This window comes from Fundulus heteroclitus, chromosome 18 (assembly GCF_011125445.2).
Source record: "Fundulus heteroclitus isolate FHET01 chromosome 18, MU-UCD_Fhet_4.1, whole genome shotgun sequence".
In the NCBI taxonomy this organism is placed as follows: Eukaryota; Metazoa; Chordata; class Actinopteri; order Cyprinodontiformes; family Fundulidae; genus Fundulus; species Fundulus heteroclitus.
In genome coordinates, this window is record NC_046378.1 from 29,685,843 (window position 1) to 29,711,813 (window position 25,971).

Consider the following 25,971-nt stretch of genomic DNA (forward strand, 5'->3'; position numbering starts at 1 on the left):
TTCTTAGAGACACTGTCAAATGACACCCTCTGTCCTTTGCACTGTCTCTGGCTTTAGCTGGGACACTAAAGTTCAGCTTAGTTAAGTGCTTAAAGCACTGATTTGGCTGGAGGTTTGAGCTGCACTAGGATGAAGAAAGACCAAGTTAAGACGTGGGGGGGACCACATCTAAACTTGCTTCCCGGCGACCCAAAGCACCTCTGAAGCATCCTACGGGTTGACGGTCTGGAGGTGCCCGAGGGCACGGGGATGGTTGCCGACAGCACTTGCCATCAGACCATGATAAAATGCTTTTGTACAGCGAATGTTACTGCGATAAGACAAATGTATAGTTGTAATTTTCAAAACAATATTATGTATTTCTGTAATCTGCTCCCTTTGTAATGCATCACTACCAATGACCCTGAATTGTTTTAGCCACATTGGTGAAGTGATACGACGCCGTATGGTGCCATTTATTTAGACACAGAGAGTTCATCTACTATATTTATCAACTTTTCTCTGTTATTCCTGGACAATTTTGAATTATTTAAAAGGTGACAGTGAGCAAAATAAAATTCTATCGTGCCCATTCTTTGTTCTGTCTCTCTACTCACTGTCAGCTATTGTCTACAGGACAGCTGCCTGAGCCTGACAGCCTCCTCGGTTTTGTCTGCAAAAAATTTACAATCTATTCCATTTTTTTTTTTTTTTTACGTCTGTCTGGATCATTCTTTTCTGTCGGGAAATCATCAAGAGTGAACAAAGGTTTACAACCGCATTTCTTGTTTCCGTCTTTGGGTGAACTGAATGGAGCTTTGAAATCGTTTTTTTCCCCGCCGCCGTTCAAGCGTATAAATTCCATTAGAGCAATTGAACACGGCGCAATGTGCACCGGTCATTGTACAGAACGTATATTAAGGCTTAAAACCAATACATGTGAGCCTTATGTTTGCCTATGCTACTTGAACGCCACACAAATTACAGTGACTGCGAGTTTGTTTGGTAGCCAAAAGTTTTGAACTCCCATGACCTGTGCATATGCAAATGCAATGTGCAATTATCATAGTGTCTAAAACCGTTTCATAAATCAACTCCCTCATCTGCAGCATAACTTCTCCAACTGTTCATTTGTGAGATACAGCTCTTTTTTAGTACTCGATCTAGACTATATGGAGAGAAAATGGACTCAAAATATGTGTGTGTGTGTGTGTGTGTTTGTAATACTGGGTTTGTAACCTGTTTAAACCTGTTTGAGTGTAGCTCTGGGTTCTTGTATGTGTAAAGCATGATTTGTAAACCATAAAGCACATTTTGTGTGTAACTTGGAGTACTTGCAAATGTCTGCTCAAATCCACACACAAAAATTAAGAATACAAAATACATTTACACTCACACAACCACAAATTACACACACAAGTGTGTATATATGTTTGCACAAATCGCCTGATACACACGGACAAAGCTACCTCTACGCACAAATCAGTTTACAACAGCACGAGGGGTTTTGAGACTCATTTCACACTTCAGATTTGTGCGTACATGGTGCGTTTAAATGCTGTTGGAAAGCTGGGCCATTTGGTTTTTCTTCAGAGTTTAACGTTATCTCCCTATTGCTAAAGCGGCAAATGTGTTTTTCTGTGCAAAAAAGAATAGTTTAGCATTTCTTATTTGTAAGATAAACCTATATTTACTTTGTGACATACAGCTCAGGTGGAAAAAAAATACATAAATATGATACAATCTGGAATAACTGCAGTGCATTGCAGTTTGTTTACATCTAACTGCAAGCATGACACTGCTGTTGAGCTCTTTTTTTTAGTTGTAGCAAGTTAAACATGGTGGAAACATGCTGTCATTTACACACGGTCACAAAATCACTTCAGGAAAACAACGATGTAGTGAGATCTATTTTTAATTTGTTGGCTACTGTGACTGAATCCTGCTCACATGTTGCACCAGTGCTTTTCAAGATTAATGTAGCTGTGAGAATGAGGGACTTAAAAACAAGCACTTAAGAGGCGGCGTACTGAACTCGAGGATTGTGGAAGATTGTATCAGCATCTGCACTTACCTTTGGCTCCACTCCTTTGTTCATCAAGCTGGAAAATCTTCTGCACAGCTAAAACGTTTTAGTTATGAAATTGGACGCGTTTCTTTCACATCCCTTTTTTTTGTCTTTACATCTGGGTTTGCACATAGTATATATCTTCACCTCATTAACAAAGGTATTGATCTGGATTTTTGCACATTGTATTTTTCTTTATCTCATTAACAGTGTTAAAATAGCGATACCTTCCCACTGTGGAAAAATTTGGGTGTGACAATGGCATAAACTAGTATATAGACTTCAATTCTATTCAATTTTATTTATATAGCACCAATTCGTGAAACATGTCATCTCAAGGCACTTTCCGAAGTCAAATTCAGATTATACAGTTTGGGTCAGATAGACACTGGATTTATACAACACAAGATTAATTATTAAAAAACTAAAATGCTAAATTTAAATTTAAGCTGTAAAGCAGGGGAGAAAGACTTATCTAAAAAGGGAGGATTTTTTTTCTCCCTTTTGCACAATGTCTTTTGTTGCTGGGACTTTGTAAAAATCCCTTTTATTAGTGATATAAAGTCATTGCAATGCACAGGACTTGTTTTAACCATTTTAAAACAAGAAATGGTCAGACATTACATAAGTAAATGTCCTGGTCTAATTAAAGTAGTATTAATATTGTTTCATATAACATGCAGAGTCGTATCAACTGTCTCTGTAAAGAAAATACATTATAGAAATAATCAAAGGAGGATTAAGACATTTTTAATTTTCAGAAAATTTAAATAATAGCAATTTAGATTAAAAGCAAGTCCCATGTTGCTCTGACTCCTCTGCATAGCTGTTGCTGGATCTTCATCCACATTGGATGTGTAGGTGGAGCAGCTGTACGGCTAACTGTTGGTTTGCTCCTCGGTTGAAATGAGGAGGAGGTCTGAGGAGGTTATCAGGTTCTCTGGATGAGTCTCCTTAACTTCATAAGCAGATCTTCCCTATAAACCCCCCCTCATCCCCACACACACACACACACACACACATTACTTTTAAAATGAGGTTATGATAAACCCTACTCACAGGCTGTTTTCTTGGCATTTCTGCATCTCCCAGTTAGCTAACAGATGACAGATCTCAGGTCCTTGGCTTTGCTTCACTGTTGGAACAAAGTAAAAAAAGAAATAAATCTCACTACATCGTTGTTTTCCTGAAGTGATTTTGTAACCAAGTGTAAATGACAGCACGTTTCCACCATGTTTAACTTGTTAAAAGAAAAGAGAACACAACAGCAGCATCATGCTTGCAGTAAGATGTAAACAAACTATTCAGATATGCACTTCAATGCACTGCAGTTATTCCAGATTTATCGTATTTATGTTTATTTTTCCACCTCAGCTGTATGTCACAAAGTAAATATAGGTCTATTTTATAAATAAGAAATGCTAAGATATTGTCTTTTGCACAGAAAAACACATTTGCTGCTTTAGCAAGAGGGAGATAACGCTAGACTCTGAACAAAACTGAAAATGCCCAGTTTTCCAACAGCATTTAAACGCACCATGTAGCACGAATCTGAAGTGGGAAACAAGTCCCAAAACCCCTCTGTTGTTGTAAACTGATTTGTGTGTAGAGGTAGCTTTGTCTGTGTGTATCTGGCAATTTGTGCAAACATATACACGCTTTTGTTTGTAATTTGTGATTGTGCGTGTGTATATGTATTTTTTTTTTTAATGGGTTTAAAAAAAAAGGGTTAAAGGGTTTAAGGTTAGAAACCCAGTATTACACAGACACACTGTCATTTTGAGTCCGTTTTCTCTCCATAAGACTACATCAACCTTCACCTCTTCTGTGTATGTTGAGCTCTCTCGTGTTGTGGTTTTGCACGTCTGAGCCCTGTAGTGTAGCGACACATCTGCGGGGACAGCAGACATGAGGTTAATGCAATTCATCGCAGGAAAAAAGCCAAAAAAACTGGAGCCTGTTTTGGCACCGGTGCAAATGAGCATGGATAGCAGATGGCGGAGAATCTGTAATTATAGTCCCCTGGAGAAAAACGTGGCACTGTTGGAATGAGGTGCTGTCGCCGTATCCCTGATTGCAACAGTGCCGGCACATTTTGGTGTTTCCTGTATTTCTTTTGGGTTGGAAATTCTTGTTGTGGGCTGGAGCTGTTGAGGACAGGCTGTTTAATGCAACCAGACTGAAGCAGCATTGGATTCTGCCAGTGTGTCTTTGGAAGGGTAATTACCTGCCCGATCAAAAACGGAATGAATATAGACAAAGACGGTCGAGCTGAATTTAAATAGGATGAGCCAGTAATGGATCCCAAATGGGGTCTGAGCTCTGCCCCGAAGGGACTCACCTGTGATTTAAGCCCCCTTCCCCTCTGTATGTGACAGGGGGGCATTGTGGCATCATCCCCCTCAAACACCGTTGTGACCCTGAATGCTCCTTCTTCCATGGGAGGTTGCATAATTGTCTAATTAAATGGTAAAAAAAAAAATGGTGAAGCTCATTAAAGACATTGCTCCATCAGCTCCTGTCTTTATTATTTATTTATTTTTTTCTCATGAAGGGCACCTCTTCCTGGCACCAAAGGTCAAACAAAAAAAGTGTTATGAGGACAGAATGTTGTCTCTCCCATTTTTCCAGTCTTTGTGGTACAAAACAAAGAAATGTATTCATGAGCATGTAAAAAATTAATAAAAAAAAAACCACTTCCATCTGGGTCGACTGGTCTTTTTGATAAGATGACTAACAAACACACCAAAGAGTCAGAGGCAGAGAGAAGATGAAGAAAGTGTTAAATTATGTATTTGTGCCCTGGAAATAAAGTAAACTCGGTCATATTTTTTGCTTTAATGTCGCATACACCTCTGAGTTCTTTTACCTGTATCAGGTTTAGGTCACTTTTAAATGCAGTTAGTGGAGCAGAAGGATGCTAAATGACCATAGCTCTGTGAACTCTGTGCAGTGAAGTAATTGCAGTGTGGAGGACGGTTTTAGATACCAGGATCCAGCTATTTTTGGGGATTCAATGATTGTGTTTAACGGATGAACAGGGTTGAGATATAATAGAATTTGCATACATAGTTGGGTCTTCCAACAAGACGATGATGTCAAACGCACAATCGGTTAAATAAAATGTTATTTATATAGCAGCAATTCACAACATGTAATCACAAGACATCTTACAAAGTCAAATTCAATCAACTCATACAGACAGACTGGTCAAAAAGTTTCCTATCTAAGGAAACCCAGCAGATTGCCTCTTGACAAGCAGCATTCACTCCTCCTGAAAGAGTGTAGAGCTGCAGTGGACAGTCGTCTGCATTGTTGATGGCTTTGCAGCAATCCCTCATACTGAGCAAGCATGAAGTGACAGTGGAGAGGAAAACTCCCCTTTAATGGGAAGGAAAAACCTCCAGCAGAACCGGGCTCAGTGTGAGCGGTCATCTGCCTGGACCGACCGAGGGTTAGAGAAGACAGAGCAGATGCACAAAAAAAAGCACACTTTGATCCAGGAATCCTTTCTACGTTAGGGTAATGGCGGATGATCTACCCCCCTGGCTGATGTCAGAGCTGACAACGCCAGACCAGATGTACCTACAATAAAGAGAAAAAAGACAGAAAAAACATAAATTGACCTTATTTTTCAGACCACAAGTGAATTAACGTGCCTATTTGCGTCTTTATCCATAAGGCGCACCGGATTATAAGGCGCACTAAATATTCTTCCCAAGTGTGTAATATCACTCCGCCCCATCACATAAACGGCTCTCTACTGAGAGAGAGAGCTATCTGTCTCTGTCGGAAGGACAAAGTAGTTGGACTACACTGCCCTGTTTCTAACATTAGGCCAAAATATACTTGCATTTTATATTGACTTAACTTACATTTATTGTAGCTAGCACATGCTCTGGGCATACTGTGCACATACTGTGGCCTGCACGGACTCCATGCTGACTCTCTGCGGACGTTTTACCCTTCATAGTTGAGTATACTGTTGCCTACATTTCTTGTGGCAAATTCCTACAATTCCCACACTTTCTGCCAGGGGACGAAGCGGCAGAGCGGATGGTAAAATGTGTGATTAGCTGGCTGAGCACCTGGAGCCGTTTCTTTACCAGCATGTTCCACCGCAGACCTATCAGTGACAACAGAGAGGGACTGTGATGCCGCATGTCCTTGCGCCCTACAGAGATGGCTCAGGATAACCTAAGCCACTCTATCAAAATTAATACTAGGCTTAAGTTTTAAGCCTAGTATTAAAAGTAGACAAGGTGTCTGCCTCACATACTAAAATTGTGAGTTGGTTTCACAGGAGAGGAGCCTGATAACTAAAGGATCTGACTCCCATTCTACTTCTAGAGACTCTGGGAACCACCAGCAGACCTGCAGTCTGAGAGTGAAGTGCTCTGTTAGGAACATACGGGGTAATCACCCTGATATATGATGGAGCTTGATTATTAAGAGCTTTATACAACCAATTCCTCTCAGCTGCAGATTAGCTGCTATGCATACCTAAGATGTATGTGCAAGAATCCAAAAATCTGCATGCATATGTTGATATTACATTTTAATCCTTATGTAATCAACATGCATAAAGGGATTTGTTGTGAAAAAGCTTTTTTTTCTCATGACTAATATCATGCATTCTGCCATTTTTATTTTTTTTTTGGAGCAAAATTGCACACAGCTGTCTCCAATCATATGCAAATTGTGTTTCTTGCTAAAAAACATTAACAACCTGACACTCATCTCACCAGCTGATGGTAATTTAACCTTTCCATTTCCAATTACATAGCAGGTCTAAAAACTCATCTCCCCCTGCTTCCCCTCCCATAGGCTGTCCTGATATATTTATATGTACCATAAATATTTCAGAGGACTGATGCCAGAGGTGAACATATGTCCTATCCTAAATGCTGGTGACAGACGTTTTGGGTATGATGGAGAACTGTATTGTAGTGGCTTTTTATCTCCTGAGCCATAGTGAATTCAGTTGTCACTAACATGGGTTAACTCAGGATCTTTTTTATTTATTTGTTTATTTTCCAGGCACATATCAAAAAACTGTTTCATGTCAGTTCTTGGTTTAAAAAAAAAAAAAAAAAAAAATTGGCCGAACAACATGTCACAAACATCACTTGCTCTGCTTGACAACTAATCTACTCATATCTTCAAACTTATAGATTTTGTGTCATGTTCTGTGGTATGCGGGTAGATTTTGCTCGGCTGTCTTTAGAAGATCACAAGCCATTGAATGTGACGGCTTCATGCTGCTGATTCGTAACTACACGAGAGTAGTGTTGCTTCATTTGATCTCAGTATGGTCAAAGAAAGGTGTGTCATTTGAGGTAGAGTAGTTGCACAAGTAAACTTTAAAAACTTTTTAGCTCACCATTCCTTCTTTTTTTTTTATAAAATTTTTGTTGCATCATTTCTGATTCTGTTACCCCAGAAGACAAGGTAAATTGGTTCAGAACCTCCAATTTGAACAATGCATACTCTTTATAAGCTGGAGTCTAAAAGCCCTGTTAATGTTATTGCATTGGTTCTTCTCTGGTAGTGCTCTCCAATCTCTTTGGTTGCATGAAAACTTAAACCACAGTTAAGCTTGCATAACAAGCTGCACATGATGCTCCAGAAAGCCATCACAGATTCTAGGCTTCACACTAATTAACCTAGTGAAAACAAAGAGAGAAAGGACTCACACACAGAAAGATACAAACATTATTTGAGCCTTAAAGCCCAAAACTAATGTCACACAAAATACTTGCTGCACAATATTAGCAGCGTGACAGCTACATTGTGTTGATAGGTTGTTAAATGAGGCTTTTTTTGTTTTTGTGCATGAATAATTTATATCAAGAAAGGCAGACTTTAGCTCCTTAGAAACAACAATGACAGAGAACAGAGTTCACGATTCATTTTTCTAATTAAACTCGGAAGCTGTGGTTAGGTCATGTGATCCCGCAGCAATAACGGTGAGTGCAGTACTCGAGTTACCCAGCTGGTTCAAAGAGCAGCCCAAGTCAGAGTTTGAGAGATTAAAGAGGTGGTGCCCTGCATATCTTTACACTATATTATTATGTTCATTATTCAACATTTAATCATCTCATTCAGCCAGAGGTTGAATAATGAAGTGCAAAGAAAAGGAAAATGCCTTGAATTCTGTAGCCTGAGGAGAAAAATCTGCACTGTCTGCTAGGATGGGTTCCCCTGTGTTTTCTGGCTAAAACACGAGGAGAAACAAGCTGTGTGACTGACGAGGGTTTTTCTTTTAATTATTTAGGATGTGTGCAGACACCAAATTTGGCTGATATTACTTACCAAATATGAAGCCTAGGGCTCATTTAATTCCTTTTTGTAGAGTCACCTTGTAAAACTTGTTGAGAACTCAAACTATTTCTACTTTTAAAAATTGAGAGTTTCATATATGAAAAAAATAACAAAGTAATTGCATTATGAACTTTAAATGCAATATTGTAGCACCTTATCGTGTTCATGCTTGGAAAGGTACTGTACACAGACATGGTACATACAGAGAGACGGTGATCTTTGTGTAATCTCTCTAAATCTAAATAGTTCTTGAGTCCTCTCTCTTATTTACAGTTCAACCCATATGAATTTTATAGGATTTTTGGTCTGAGGACTACGTTGGCAATGGAACATTTTTTCAGACTTTGTATATGAAACAGTTCTGCGCTGATTTGCCACATGATTTAGATCCTGCTAAAGGACCTATTTTCAAATTACTGGTAGACTCCATCAGATTTTAACTTAACATTCTTGGGTGACAAAATCCAATGATGCAATATAATCAATCAAGGTTCTCAGTGCTTTTGCACATATTAATCTTTTTGTTCATGTGAAATCCACTTGGAGTGTTTGTTGCCAAAAAGCTCAGTTTTAGTTTCATGTGACCAAAGGATGCGGATCACTTCCAGAACATGAGTAGGAATGTTAATATTTTCTAATGATTAAGGAGATATGGGGAACCCAAGAGGCCACCCTTTGCTCTAGTTCTATAATAGTGAACTGTAAGCTTGTGTATCCCTTACTGACCTCAATGTGCATAGCGTTGAGATAACTATGGGACCCCACCCAGTGTAATGGCTACAAAATTTTGTAAAAATCTGTCACATTTATACCATATGGATATAGGAAGTCAAAGACTACAAATGGGAAGTTTGTAGAAAGTCTGATGAATTTAGTGAAGTAAAATTGGAAAAAGAATTTACATTTTATTTTAAAGCAATTGTTAGGCGAACCAATGATTTGGTTAGTGTTTTTTTTCCTTTCCCACAGAATATCCTCAAATTAAACGTTAAAGACAGATTATACTAATACAGTCAAATAAAAATTTCAGGCTTATTACACATCTCTATTTTTGGTGCCATCTAATTTTTATGAATCTTTAGATTTATTTAAAAATATGAAAATGTTTTGTAGATTGCACAATGTGGATATAAACTACTAGTACTAGATGGTTAAATATCCCAAGACTTAACCCTTTTAACCTGGACGGGATGCAGATAAATTCATACAGGCCAATAGAGGGAGCCCAATAGCTATTTGTCTTCCAGTGGAGACAGAGCAATTTGGTTCTACTGTGTTGGAAAAAGAGCTTTATTAATTAAAGTCAACTTGGTCAGTAATTCTTCAAGTTAGATGGAGGTGAGCTTTCAAAAGAGATCTGCGCTGTGGGTGTCGGGCTGCCATACACGGTCTAAAATCTGCTTCCTGGCCTTTCTGAGAAGGAGCAAAAAACTCACATGGAGAGCTCTGAGAAACTGAGTCGGTACTGGCAGGTGTGATGAAAGAGGTTCGGAGTACACAGCTGCGATCTGTCACGTTTTGAAGGTGATTTAGGTTTCAGAGGCTTCCAGAGTTTTTTTTTTTTTTTTTAAGCTGCCGTGGTAACCTGTCAGCTACTTCAGCTCCAGAAACGGAGACCACATGTCTCCAGGGACTGGCAGGCTTTTCTATTACACTCCAGTGTGAGCCGTGTTTGCAGGAGTAGTTATCCCAACAGGCTGTCATGCTCTGCTGGTGTCCTAGACTCTATGGTACACACTCGTCACGAGGCGGCTCTTTGAATATTCAGTGAAGATTAATGAGATTGTAAGTAGATTGTGACAGATAATTTAGAGGTAATGAGATTCAGATATTTAATTTGCATCGTGGACAACAGGATTTATTTTTTAGCTACAATGTTCTCACATATTCTATGTTTATCAGTGCTTCTTAATATTAGGTTTGCAATGATCTGATCCTGGGGATGAAGGATGGATTCAGATTTTTCAATGAGTCAAGAATTTGTATTTTCTTTAGAGGAGTTGCAGATCCCCTAGTTGCAGTTTAACTCGAGTTCTTATGTCCCTATGAAAGCACTCAGGAATATTACCTCAATAAATGTTGGTTGAAAGAGGAATTCAATCAATTCATTACACTGAGCAATGTGCATGCGTTCATTAGGAGGCCCCTCAGTATCTGTGTGTTAATATTCTTTGTTTACAGTGGTGGTTCGCATACGGGGAAACTCATGAATATGGAGCAGATAGCCTCGTTGCACAGTTGCTCATCTTGTATTCTGCGCACAAACACTCTTAATAAAGCTGCAGTCAGACGCAAGACTATAGTTTTTATTTACGCACACTTTATAAACTTTATGTAGTTGCGTGGATAACAAAGAATTTTTGTGTTAGAATTTCTCGCCTGCTGGTGAAATAAAACCTCACCGTCTCTGTGGTGCAGGGGCCTGGTTACAGTCTCTGGAGTCACACAAAGGCAGCGACCGGAGGGGAAAGAAATGCAGCCTGCAAGGCAGAGGTGGTGATGAGCACATTAGAGGTAAGCATCTTTCTGCATGTTTTTTTTCCCCCCTAGATCCCTAAGTGTAGATTTTGTGTGTACAGCTGTGGCTTGAAATGGGGAGGGGCTTCAACCAGGAAAAGAGGCATGGGCTATGCCCCAGAGCATTTGGCACAAAGGGGCCCTCTCCTATTATGCATGCTGACTGCATCTGTGGGAGATAAGGTTTGTTTCAGGGAGATAAGGTCAGGTCCTGCTAATGAAACACATGCTAAAGGTTTGCACGGAAACCTCCCCTGTCTGTGTCGCATTTTTTTTATTCTGAAGCATTTCACTCCCCTCTTAATATTACTTCATTATCAAGCCAATCTTGTGTCTTTGTACCTATATGAATACATAGGAGTGTCATTTCGCTATATCAGATCTTTGAACTGCAGCTGCCGAGATACAAAACAGCCAAGATCATCCAAGGACATACACAGTGCCTTGCAAAAGGGTTCATATATTTTTTTAAACCATTCACATTTTTTCTTTAGAACCCAAACTTCAATGCGAAACCAACTGATATTGGTGCATAATTGTAAAGGCGAGGAACAAGTTAACTGGATTTAATTATCTTTTACAAACTGAAATCTGCAAAGTTGTGCATTTATATTCACTCACCTGAGTAGATTCCTAGAACCACCTTCATTGCCTTTACCTTGGCAGCTTTGTTGGCATATGTCTCCAGCTCTGCACATGTAGCAGCAAATTCTGTTTTGCCTATTCTAATCTGCAACTAAAGCTCATACTTATTGGATGAAAAAGGATCTGTGGCAAAAACAATTTTCAAGTCGGGCCACAAAATACTTTGGCTTTATCTCTAGACTCTCCAGAGCATGATATTGCAATCACAATGTTTCACTATGGGATGGTGTGTTCAGGAAAATATGGCGTGCTTGATTTCTTCCACATGTACGTAGTATTTTGCTTATGCGTCAAAATCTTCAATTGTGGTCTCATCTGACCAGAACACCTTCTGCAACGCATCTTCTTCGGCCCTTAAATAATCCTTGGCAAACTGAAAACAGGGGATCTTATAACTTGCTTTTAACTATGGCTTTGTACTTGCTACTCTACCATAAAAGCCAGATTTGTAGAGTGACCAGCTAAGGGCTGTCAAGACCACAGATTCTCCCAGGATTCTGCTAGGATCTCTGACACTAATCGAGAGTTGCCACAGGCCTTTAGGCTACTTACCTGATAAATGTTCTCCTTACCCGCCATGTCAGTTTAAGTGGATGACCATGTCTTGGTAGGTCTGCAGTTGTTCCATACTCTTTCCAGTTTTGGATGATTGACTGAACAGTGTTCTGTGAGAGATTTCAAATGTCAGGATATTGTTTTACCGGCTAAAATCGCTTTAGTCGACTTTGCAACTTCACCTTGACCGATCTGTTGAATTGTCTTGTTACTGAAAAGTGCTATATAAATAAACTTGCCTTGCCTTCTTTTGTCCTCCTCATGCTGTCTTTTCTTCACTAATGTCCTTCAACAAACTTCTGAGGCTTTCCGTGTATTAAAACTAAGAATAAAATACACACAGGGATTCTCTGTGCCTAGTCAAAGCAATTGGGTACATTTATTTTGGGATTTTACAGTAACTGAGTCTGAATACAAATGCATGCTGCACCTTTTGAGATTTTTATTTGTTAAAACTTCATTCAGCCATAGTTTTCCATGTCACTTTGTCCTGGTCTTTCACATAAAATTCCCATAAATCACATTGCCATTGTGGTTGTAACAAAGCAGGGTAAAAAAAGGGGAAGAGGGTGTGAATATTCTTTGCTGGGCACTGTATTAGATCATACAGCAGCTGCAGCCATCATTGTGTGCATGGCTGAGATCATCCAAGGACGCGTAAAAGGGATCTCAAGTTCATTAGGAACAGTTTTTTATGAAACATGGCATCAGAGCTAGAAGTGTTCCCTCTTGGAGCATAGCTGCTGCATTGTTTATGTCCCTGAGTTTTAAGTGTTGCTGGGAGGCACAGTACCATGAACCAACTCAGGTGACTGTTTTAGTACGAGCGGATACAAAACGGGAATGTCTCTCCTCCCCGCTGGCTCTCCCAGCCGGCTCTGGCTGCAGTTCTGTGCCAGACAACAGCTTGACAGCTGTTTCCAATGACTTGAGGAGAAAAAAAAAAACCTTGATACACTCCCTTCAGCTGGCTTCATTTGGGACAAGATGGAGAGTGGCCAAGTACCCACTTCACTAAGACGGAGACATGGACAGTGGAAAAAGGTCATCAGTAGAGAGAGGAGAAGGAAAAGTGTAGCTTGAAATGACACTGAAAATATTTCAGCTTTGAATTAATTTAAACCTCTTACTGTTGCTTAAATTGAACATTTATGCTTTTAATATCATCTTCATATAGGCTACAATAAAATTTACTCATTTCAGATTACACTCTCACCCCACAAATATGGTTTAAACGTGTATGTCATGTAGTTTAAAAAAGCAAAGTAAAATGTCCTAATTAAAACCATATCTTATGTAACTGTGACTCAGATAATTTAAAGCACAGATGTCAGGTTCATACGTCTTTATCCAGTTGAATTGTTCTATATTGATCCATTATTTGTAGATCAGGAGCTAGGATTTAACTACCATCATGTACTTTTAGTTGAGCCGTGGCACCATGAGTGCTGAGAGTTGCTGAGTCAATATGATTATATTTGCAAAGTCTGGTCTATGGGAATTTGTGTTTTACTCGTTCAATTGAAGAGCTGCACAGCCCATCTCTGTATTCTTTGCTGAATGATTTTGAGGGCCACTTTCTGCTTGTTGTCATAAATTCATCCCAGCTAAGGACGTACAAAGTGTTAAGTTGACTGAAATGGTGAGATGAGTTGGTTTTAGCGCTTCCTGTAGCTTTTTTGCTTGAACATCAGGGAACTTCTGGGTTCTGTTTTTATTAAGTGGATGGTTAAGGATTTTTTTTGGTAAGAATTTTTGAAGTGATGTGCTGGTAAAAGGCTAAAAGCAGCTAATACATTGATCACTCTCTTTGCCTTGCAAGCACCATAACTTGATAGAGTTCTATACAATTGCAACAATGACATCTTGTCAGATTGTCTGTTTTCTTTTTTTTTTTTTTTTTCAGAAAACTCAATGTTGTACATGAAGAAATGTAAATTTTGGTTCTGTGGCAAGAGCACTTCAACTAGAAGAAAATTAATATTACACATGTGCTCCCACCACTACAAAGCTAATGGTAAAGTTATGCAAATGTTTCAGGGACTTGATGAGGAAGTAAGGTGGTTGTTACGGCAGAACACGTGGCTCTATTTTCTAATGAATTCAGTAAAAATGTATTTGACCCCTTAGGACCAGTTCTACACTGTACTGAGCTCACAACCTTCAGTCCATGATGGCCAACATATCATTAAGGATGGACAAAGGAAAAAAAAGAGACTGACACGGTGGCCAAAAGTAACTTACTGACACAATAGTACATCAGAAATGCATCACTGATCATCCCTATGTGCACACAATACACTCATCCACCACATTGTTGGGTACACCTGGTTAGTTTTGAAAATTATCCCATTTTACCTTCATGCCTACCTAAATTCTTAATGGCATAGATTTAACAAGGCAAAAGGCACGCACCTAGATATTCTTGACAAGATGGCACCACACAGTTTACGCAGATTTGTCTGCTACATACCAACAATGCCAGTCTCCTGTTCCACAACATCTCAGAGGTAGTCTGATAGTCTGAGAACTGGTGACTGTGTTGGCCACTGGGGTGCAGTGAACCGATTTCTCACTTTTGCCTCTGACAGCCATATTTCAACCACACAACTACTTCTCCCTGTATATCTTCTCTGTTTTGCATAATTCTTTTTTATTCAAGAAATGATTGAGGCTAAAAAATTCCTAAAGGGCAGCAATTTCAAACAAGAAGTAATTTGGACATGGTATCATACGTGGTGACATAACAAACAGGATGTTAACCAGTTTACAAAAGACCATGACTGGTAGCTAGACAAGGTATACATGGGGAATCTTGCCTACTAGCAGGGAATGGGAAAGTTTATGAGTAGTCACCCTCAATCTATTGTAGGATCTATACAAGTAGACGGTGTGTCTCTTGAGGTTTCTAAAATACCTCCTTTAATGCAGGTACTCTCTGTTGTACATTTTAAAGTCATATGGTGTAAGACATTGAGATGCTCGGAATGAGTTGAATAACATCTACACTCTTGTACTTTGAACAAAAGCATACAAAAAACACAATAGCACAATATGAGCAAACCTTTCCTCCACCTCAGAATAAGCCAAGCAACACACCAAGTGTTTCTGGCAGCAATGGTGTCTGTATCCAAACATTAGCATTTTTTTCCTTGCTGTCCCAAGTATTGATTCATTAGGTGAAATCTCATGCTGATAGTCACCTTCCTTGTAGAAGTGCTTCGATTGCTCCTGCATACTCTGCTTTGTACCAGTTCGATGCTAACGCAATCTCGTAGTTAATAGAAACTGTAAAGCGAGGATGCGATAGATGTGAGTGAAAATGTATTTCCGTTTATGTGGAAATGTTATCTCTGCTAGTTGGAAGAGCAGAGATGGCACACGAAAGTGTTACCTCAGCAGTGAAATTCATCAAGAAAGATTATCATGCTGAATATACTAATGACAAGACAAGCACATATCATGTCATGCAGTTTAAATCACTGGTTCAAGAGATCTCTGTTGTAGACCACAATCAATAATTCTCCCATGCTTCTTCAAACATTGATCGTCTCCTTTGAGATTTAATTAGTTCCTGAATATGTTCAGTGTAACATGAATATTGTGGTATAGCTATTGAACAGTGGGATGACCTATACTGCAGTACCCAGGGATCAATTATGAATGTTGTAATTTGCTATTGATGTAATTGATGGATTTGTCCAATTATACTGGAGAAAGGGGTCAGCCTTTTTCTCTCCGCAGCTCAATGAGTGGCCAAACAGTAGAGCCATCATCAGAGAAGCAATAAGCAAACTGTATGTACAACGATAAGTGCTTTTTTTTGTCTTTGTCACCCATGGACTGAAAATTATAGTGGCTTATACATGCTCAACTTTTACAGACATATGGTGTAAGCGGATAACAAATCCAATTCACTGTTTTTGCAAAATATGATCAAATACAGGATTCAGAACTTGATCAGAACATATCCTTTTTATCTACCTCTTTAAGGTTGTGGCTTTCAACAATAATGGTCATAAAAGGCATATATAATCATTACAACTTTTCCTCATCGGCTGGCTGCAGGTTTGTAGCCCCTGTTTGTAGCCCCCTAAACTCATTTCAAGGTCCTGAGAGGTAAACTGAGAAAATACATTGAAAGAAAATGTCATTCACAAGGCTGCTATAAGTTACCAAAGACTGTTGATGGAAGGACAATGTCCACCCAGGTAAGATAATTTTCATAGCTCTGTTTTGAGTTCATCAACTTCAACTTTATATACAAAACAATATACAACTTTTTATACAAAACACAGAGGCCAAAGGGCTGTACAGATGAAAGCAAGAAATGATATATGTAGGAATTTATTCAGAGAGGATCATCATGAAAATAATTCACCAAATGAATGACAAAGCTGTATTTCAAAACACTAAAAAGTTTGACACTTATCCAGAGTTTGTCTTTACTGCTCCTGACTAGCATTGTTACTCTTATGTCTGAAGGAAGGCATCCGATTTCTCCGAACCATGATCCACAGAATACCTTATGTTAAAGAGCGATGGAGAATGTTCAAGTCTCACTTGTGTTGACTGGTTGTCAACACAACCAATCTGTGGTTTACTTCAGGGTACAATTGCACTACAAAACTTTGGATGTCAAAAGATTTTTCTAAAGACAAATCTGTAATTGTACTCAAACTCTTTAAGTCCGTCTTAGTTTTCGCAAACCTGTAATTTGGCCCTGAATAGTCACCTCAAGCTAATGCATAGATGCTGTGATTCGAAGGGTATGTCTTAAAGAGATCGATTACTAGTTGAACATGTTGACCCAAATATGTTGTAATTTTCCTATTAGAATTGCTGTTTGGGATATGTAAAAACTCATAATTACTCTAAAAATTTTACATTCTTTGTTTGTTTTCACCCATGGAGGTGGCAATTTTTTCACCTGTGCAATGCATGTTGGGTTTATGACGCGATTAGGCCCTACTTTACTGGAACCTACAGCGTTAACACAGGAATGTTAACATTACCCAAGTTGTTTTTTATTGTCTTATCTTTGACTGGTGTAAATTTAGACAATGCCACACAGTGTCGCTGTCGACTGTAATTTCAAAACACAAAAACAGCAGAAACAGTGAGGCGAGTCTTCGTCACTTCCCACGTGAAAAATAGAAGAGCGCCGCTGGAAGAGCACAGCTTGAGAAGGACACGTATGTGCTTTCAACACTAATTTCGAGAAGACTTTCAGTCATTTATACCAACAAAATTTATGAAAACAGGTGGACGTTACCCTCGCAAGCTAAAACCAACTGCCGTACCAGCTATTTTTATCCATAAATTGCCTAAGCCGTTGCCTTGCGAGCGAAGGACGCTGGGAGAATCATCAGAGACGGGCAACACCAGATGTCCTTTTGAATTATAAAGCTACTGCCACCGCTGCTGGTACCGAATGTGAAATCACGGACCCAACACTGGACCGAAGACCGGATCCTAAACAGGTGTTAACGGACCGAAGACCGGACCGATAAGATCCTGTGTTATTGGACCCAACACCGGACACAGAGCACTACTTGCTTGTTCACACAGTCCTACGAGTGGTACGTGTCATTAATCATGATTATTATTATTTATTACTATATTGTCATCAATTTCAACTCGCTCCGGTTCAAACTGAAAAGTTTTAAAGGTTGCTTATTGCTGTTTTAGCTGGAAGGAGCTAGCGCTAGGACCTAGTTTACGTCATTTACCCAGAATGCACTGCTGCATTGTTACATGGCGACGTCCATGTAACAATATTTTATTAAAATGTTTAAAAACTAAACCGTTTACAGTATTTTACTCTATTGTTTTTACATCTAAAATAAATGTTTATCAATTAAAGTCCATTGTTACAACTAATCGTGGATCCCGATTACGGTATCCATCCATCCATCCATCCATCCATCCATCCATTTTCCAACATGCTTATCCCTTGTGGGGTCGCGAGGGGTGCTGGTGCTAATCTCCAGCTGTCCCTTTTTAAGGTATGTGTTATGTTAAACAATATTTCTTACTTAAAATAAACATTTAGAACTTAATTTTTATTAGATATGGATTTTGTGAACGCTGTATTTACAATTAACTCTTTTTAAAGCCAAAAAACATTAGATACAAATCCTGTATTTAGAACCACAAATGACTGAAATATTAAGTTATATATATATTTTTTTATGTGCAGTCTGAGATTTAAAAAGAAATCTCGGATCATTGCTGGTTATGCTCAGCAAAAGCTGGATTTATATCCATATAAACCCCAAATAAATGGAGGCTGTAGGAGGTGTTGAAGTACTATTAAATATTCTGCTTTTGAACATGTTGTCTGCACTCTACATATTTTTTTTACAATGTTAAAAAACTTTATATGTATATACTTTTTTTAAAATGGAAATACTTGATTTTCCTTTAAATTAAATATTTGATGTGCCAAATTACCAGAACCGTTATTTCCTATTAAATAAACCCATAGCATTTTTGTACTTTTACGTTTTTCTTGATTGTCTGTTGCTCTGGGATAGAAATTTGATACAGTTGGCCATTTCTGTTGACTGCTGATCTAAACAGAAAACACATTTAAGGGAAGGTGTCACTCTAGAAAGGTAGTTTAAGTTCATTAATCACAAAATGGTTAAATAGCAATTGCAACTATTCCCAATTTCCCCATTTCTTCAGTGAGGGCAATGGTTAGTTCACTGAAATGCAGTTCTAACTGCACTTCATGGGGTATAGAGTTTTTAGTTTTTTTGCTGGTCAATCACTGACCAGGAATGGTTGAGTATACATGTTTAATTGTTGATACAAGACCATTTTTTAATGGAAATATGTCTTCATGATTATTTTACTGGTCAAATGTTAAAACACAGTTAAAAGCAGCAATTATATATAATATTAAATTTTAGTTGCTACAGTTATGTTTTGTACACTAAAATACCTGCTAGTTTAAACATTTTAGATATAACCCCAATACCAAAAGTCTTATTACAATGGTGCACAATGCAACAGGTCTCTGTAATATAAATATGTTAAAATTAACAAAACCTGCAGTGTTATTTGTGTTTAATAGTTTGAGCAGCACCAATGGTCCCATGGTTGAAGCATATTGGAATAAGGTAAAATATTAACATAATTTAAATATGTATTTAGTAGATCAGCCATCAGAGGAATGTAAAAACCGATGAAGTTTATTTTTTTTGTGTGGCTTAATTACATTGAGTGAAACTGCTCCCACATCTCTGGCAGCATACCAGCCTGTTCTTATTGTTGTCTCAGACCTAATTAAAATCACACTGGAGGGGGGGCACCTGCAATTTGATTAGAATTAAGTGAGTAAATTAAATGAAAGATTAATTTTTATCACACTATTACTTGTTTTAGTGTTCAGATAAATCATATGAACTGTTAGCAGTTTTGTTTACTTGTATTTTTGAATGAGATCTTTGAACTATATTAACATTTTTAAGGTGAGAACCATGAAGCTGCTTAAAGGAGCAATGAGTAAAATTTCATTATTTTAGATAGAAAGAACTAAAAAATAGTTTAGTGACAAACTAAAGGTTTCTTTCTAGATGGACTATGGTTAAACGTCACACACCAGCTCTCTGTGTTCTTCAATCTCTTGTTTACATGCCGGCAGCGCATGTGTGTACGTGCGTACGTGCACACGTGAACAGCTGCCACTCAGGACTTACCCACTCCCTGCCCATAAAATGCCATCAACAGGCACAAAATGGTGGAGAACACACCCATCGAATCAAAACCTTCTCTTACTAACAGCATTATAAAGTTATGACTTACTTATTTCTTCACTAGACATGTTCCTCCAAAAAGGTGATGCTGTTTTGCTGTGGATTTATCCTTTGTAAATAGTCACATATGAGCTGATGGGTGAGAAGGGGAAATGGGGGCCAAGTGCTGGATCGAGGTAAAGGCTGATAATACACATCTTGTTTTGGTCTACAGACAGAGCTCAAGCTTCACCTAGTGGTGAAAAACCCCTTATTGCTCCTTTTAAAAAAAAAAAATGTGCGATCACTTGTAAAAATGTCGTTGTTCTAATTCACTTGTTTACATTATATTTAAATTGATGAGGCACATCTATCTCATGCAAGAAAGCTGTTTGGTGCACAATGAGATGACTTGTGCACCATCACACAAGTTTGGAGCGAGCAGCAACCTTCCCGCTGCAGATTCCCAGATTTATTTTTAGGCATGTCTTGTTTTATATATTGGTAACATCAAAAGGGCCCCCTCACATTCCTCTGATCACTACTAACTTATTGCAAAGATTGTTGGGCCACAGTATTTCTGCATGTATGTTGTTCGTTTTAATCAGTTTAATCAGTAGGAGTTAAACTTCTTGCAATTGGAGCTCAATGAAATTAGCTAAATTTTAATGCTAATTATTGTTTAAATTAAAAAAATATTTTTGTTTCTCAGTGGACAAAGCTTACATCCTCCACAAGACTTGCCACTGTAATTGTAATGGCTGAATAAATGCGCATGTCGAACTTGTCAGATTTCTAAAAGGTTTTGAGAACCATGCACCATTTTCCCACTGCTCTACCATTTAGTGTTACTTCGAGTTGGTTTATGACATAAAATCTCAATAACACATATTGTAGGCTGTGCATATAATATGATAAACTGGCGTTTCTGCAGCTGAGTACACATTTAGCACATTTTCAAAGTAACTTACTGTTCCATTACCGAAAAAATATGACACTATTAGAAATCAGATATACTGACAATCATAACTAAGATCTTTGCAAAAGTAGACATTTCTTTGATAGTACAATGAAACCTTTTATAGCTAGTAAATTTTGTCATATAAAAAAACAAAAAACAAAAAAAACAAACAAAAAGAGACACTACCGTGACTTTCCACTGATGTATCAGCTTCTTGTGTCTGGGGAAAAAAAACATTTATAAAACTATTTTGTGGAATTTTTTTTTTTTTTTTATGTTGTCAGCCTGTCAGTCAAACCTAAAGTGTGATAAAGCCATAAGCAGTTATGTGTGATCAGTTCTCAGTTTAACAAAGAATGTTTAAAAAGAAATACAAAAAACACTTTCAGTTTATAGATTTGCTTCAAAGTGCAAACACTTTACACATTTTATTTGTATTTTCTGGTTCCAAAAGCATTTCCTGTGACGGTAATTGCTCTGAAATTTCTCCACTCTTGTCCTTGAATTGATCACATCAGACTTACCTCTGCTATTGAGGGCTTGCACAATTGTTGTAATTTCAGGCCCTGGAAAACCCATCTTTCCTAAGCTGCTGCTCTTGTTGAATTGCACTTTACACTGTAGATTGGTGCTTATAGCTGCAACTCCCTCACAGGCTGGCGTCCGCACAAAGCCACCATCGGGGCCTTTGATGTTTGGCTCAGCGGATCAAAGATGTTAGCGAGCAGACCTGCCAGGTGCACCGCTCTTTCATCTTACTCACTTATCAGTCTGCTGCTACCCATTCTCTGTAAAGCGACACAACAATGTGTCCCATTCAGGCAGCATCCATAATTCACACCAAGACTTCCTGGATTTCAGATAGCCCATTTGTGATGCTCCGAATGATTAGAACTGGTCTCTTTGTGCATACTCACTTATCATTCTGTCTTTAGATTTGATCTTAATCCTTTGACCTCAAAGGAAAAGAAAGGGGGGGGGGGGGATCATGGTTTCTTGAAGTCATAAATATTTGAATCCCTGCGACTGTCTTTGATTGCTTGCTCTTTTCTGTACCAGCAAGTGTAAATGTTGGAATTGTGTGGCTTTCATTTACTGCCCAAAGCCGCTCTGATTGTTCAGAATATGTCAGGTTTTTGGTATTTTTAACTCCTCGTGTTACCAAGCAGTCTTTGATGCTCCCATTAACAAAGAGTGGCTTGAAACTGGACCACTCCCTCGTTCTCCTGTTTGCTTGTCAAACATGGAAATTCTCAAAGGACACCCAAGTGTCTCTGCAGAGAATTTCTACATTATTGATTACAAATAAGGTAATAAAAGCCAACATAATTTCACAGGCTCTGGGGTAAAGATATCATGTCTCCATTTACAATTCATGCTGTAATTCATCCCTATATATATATATATATATATATATATATATATATATATATATATATATATATATATATATATATATATATATATATATATATATATATATATATATATATCTGTCTGGCTCACCATCATCGTCTGCTCTCCCCACATGGCTTATAGATCCCATATAGTTGGATCCCAAGTTGCTCCAGCTCAGATCATTGATGCGCTGATCTCTGTGTAAGCGGATGACGTTTTCATGCATAATCACTGTATTGATTTTTGCCCCCACCCCTCTGCCTTTTGAATTGATCTAGAAACTAATTGTGCCCTTTTCTCTTTCAGCAGCATCCTGCTAGGATCAGGTCTTCGTTTCAAAACGACCAATCTTGTTAAAGAGAACGTAAGCAATCTAACAGTTTAGCAGGAAAAAGAAGAGGGCCTTTTAAATGGCAATTAATGTCACCCATTTTAGTTTAAGTGTGCCATTTGGGGCCATTGTAATTGAGTAAACAACAGTGGGTTTTACACTTTCACCCAGAAAAATGAACATGTCAGCGGGCAGCAAAGGGCGCTATCGCTAGTAGTCTTTGTTTCAGAGGTGTGAATATTGTTAAGTCTGCTAGACTGAGAAGGTTTTTAATTTTTTTTTTTATCTTGCGGGAAAAAATTGGTAATTTATTTTGCTGGATAATAGTGGGATGTGTTCTTTTCGTTTTTACCAACAATGCACAGAATGAATGAAAGGATGCAAGTGAAAATTTAGTCCTGGTAAAAATCCCACTGATTTATACATTTTCAAGCTCTAAGTATAGGAGGATAAAAACATTCAGTAAATAATGGTGGCATACTGTCTGCGTGAAGGCAATCATCCACTCTAATTTCTTTTTTTTGTGTGTTTTCTTGAAAACTTACTGCTTTGGATTATTAAAATGTGTTTTAGTATCAGACAAAGATTAGAGCAAATACATTAGGCAGATTTCAAATGATGGTTTAGTCTAATAAGGGGGAAAAGCTAATCACCCTGTGGAAAAAAAGTAACTTCTTCCCTTAACCTAATAACGGTGCTTAAGGTGGTAACAACTGCCATCAAGTGTTTACAATACCAGCCAATGAGTCTGTTCCATCATAGTGGACTAATTAAGCCGAATTAGAGGGTTTGGCGTGACCTTAAATTTGCCATTTATGCTCCAAGCATCTCAATTGAATTTAACTTCACACTTTTACTTGGTTGCTCCAAAAACCATCATTTCCTGTTTTTACTTTCGAGCCATTCTAAGGTAAATAATATTTTTTCTGTTGTATAATAACTCAAGTGTGTTTGAATGTAGGATCACAGACTGCCAGAACTTCTCTTTCAGGATTTGCTGATAAGAGAACAATTTGTTTTCCTAAAATGCTGTGCTAGATTTACAACGGTTGTAACTAAACACACGCGTACCATACAGATCCACTTTTGTCTCATCAGTACACAGAATATCTTCCCCAAACATCAAGGTATCCTTAAAATTTGTTCTTGGGTTATTTGGAGACAACCATTTGTGTTTGTTTTGGTCAATAGTGCTTTTGTCCTTGTTCTTTTTACCCAGTCTTTTTCTTATTGTTTAATCACTAATACTGATCTTTAATTTCTTTAGATAGATTTTCTTTTTTTGTATTTTTAGATGAGCCATCCAATTTTTGGCAAGCTCGCTGATGTTTTATGTTATCTAGATTCGTGGATCACTGCTCTAGCTATGGTTTGTCAGATCCCTAAAGCCTCAGACATGGCTTTGTAATTTTGCCTTTCTTTAGATGGGGCCATGATGTTTTGCTTTTTTGAGCAGAGATCAAAAAATCGGCAGAATAAATGTTTTCGCTTGATGTACGATGCTGTGAGAAAGAACTGCATGTTTCTACAAAGTTGCATATTTTTTAAGTGGCTGTTAAAAGTATAGTCTTTAATGGGCTTCATATTCTGGGAGGATCATCTTACCTACTAGTTTTCCCACATGCCAGTCATTGTGACGTGCTCATGTAACGCCAATGTGCGCGCTCATTCTTTGCTAGTTTCCTCTTGCTGCGCGTGCACACTTTTAGTGTTTATGTATCCATTGAGCTTCGGTTCATTGTAGCTCTGCTGCTCTCACTGTATACTTTGAAAATGGCTGAGAGTTGCAAGAAGCAAACTCTCACAAGTTTATGAGAAGAGGAGGAAGGCCTCATTAGAAATAAATAAAACCAGAGTGGATTTGGGAGATTCTTTATCACAATCCCCTGAGGAGCAGAAGAGCAGGCAGGATGGTGTTGCACATGCACAGTTATACAAAAGGAGACTTGGACGTTTCTTACCTACATTTCAGGAAAAACAGTCCACTATACCATTTTTTTTAAGGTCAAATTTGACATGATTTTGGAAATGCATAACATTTTGCACATATATTTCATTTTGAGAGGGGTGATCAACACCCACCTCTTTCATAATTAAAAAAAATAATAATTAATCTTGTTTTATCACACAACTTGCACAATTTTATAGCCAACCCATTCCTAGATTTGCTGATAAAGTTTATCACCAACTTTTTTTGAGTATAATAATCAGTCATTAAAAGGGACTTATTTGTCTGTCACTCTGACACATGAAGAGAAAATGTATTCAGCTCTGACAGTGACTGATGGCTGCCGTCTGTGTAAGAAATCTCAATAATACTAAAAAGACAAGAAAATGAGGTGTGCTCCAAGTCATTTGTTTCTGGGGACAGCCCGGCTGCTGTATCCCATCACTGCCCATGAGGCCCCTTCACCCTGAACAAACAGATCCCATTTCAGCAGAGCAGAGAGTGATGGAGGGGCCCCTGTCTGATTTCTGGCAGGCTTTTGATGGAGTCTTTGACTGTAAGAAGTATCCAGGATGAGGAGCATGGATTCAGATGGAGGAGGGCAGAACAAAGAGGACTTATCCTTGCCTGAGGTGCACCATAACTCACCACTGTCACCCCTTTGATCGCTGTTGCAGAAAGGTTTAGAATCCCCGTGGTTGTCTGATGAAACATAAAAAAGTAGAACTCAGATTAATGACAATTTTGAAATTGGAGATTACATACGGAGTCAGCGAAGACATAATGCACTGCAACATGTACATCACACAAGTATTTACTGAACTGAAAAACAAATCTTTGTGATCAGATATCTAAGGTTAATGACACCCTGCATGTGTAGAGGGATGGGTGGGGCCATTTTTGAAGAGAGCAAATCACTGTGCTTCTCTTCCATGTGTAGGCCGGTTCAAAAGGCACAGTTGTGAAGATGTGAACATAATGTATTTATTTTATGTTGTACTGCAGCTTTTATTGTTTTAGTTTGAAAATAACAAACCAGTAAACTATATGAATATTTATGCGTTCAAAGGCTTGAGGAGGTAGTATAAACTTATTTTAATCCACCCCTTCTCCAACAATATCATTTCAATCACTCCTTGTCCTTCAGATATTAGCTTGATTATTAGCTGCACATACAAATGGTTTTAAAAAAAAATACTCACCTGTACACTGTGACTTCTCCTGAATTGTCTACATTTAAATAGTTTACTTTTAAATCACTGCTGCACCTTATACTGTAATTTAATTTTACTGCAATTTACAAGCTGTATGCAACTGAATGTTGTTCTGTACGCACTCTGTGCTTACAAAAGGACAAATAAAGTTGTCTAAGTCTAAGTCTTGATTATATGATACTACTTTCCTTTATAGATGGTTTCATCCAATATATAGATAAATAAGTGCTTTTTATATTTTATACTTTTGTCCATGTATAAGCAAGCATCAGTAATTCCACTCAAA

The 25,971-nt window shown here is 38.2% G+C and overlaps 1 protein-coding gene across 1 annotated transcript in view; it reads left to right on the forward strand.

Moving 5' to 3' along the window:
• robo1 (roundabout, axon guidance receptor, homolog 1 (Drosophila)) overlaps nt 1–25,971 on the forward strand; it is a 494,194-nt gene that overhangs the window by 4,497 nt on the left and 463,726 nt on the right. Inside the window, exon 2 of the mRNA XM_036149998.1 lies at nt 10,790–10,885. The gene's annotated coding sequence lies outside the window, so the exon portion shown is untranslated. The remainder of the gene's footprint in view (nt 1–10,789; nt 10,886–25,971) is intronic.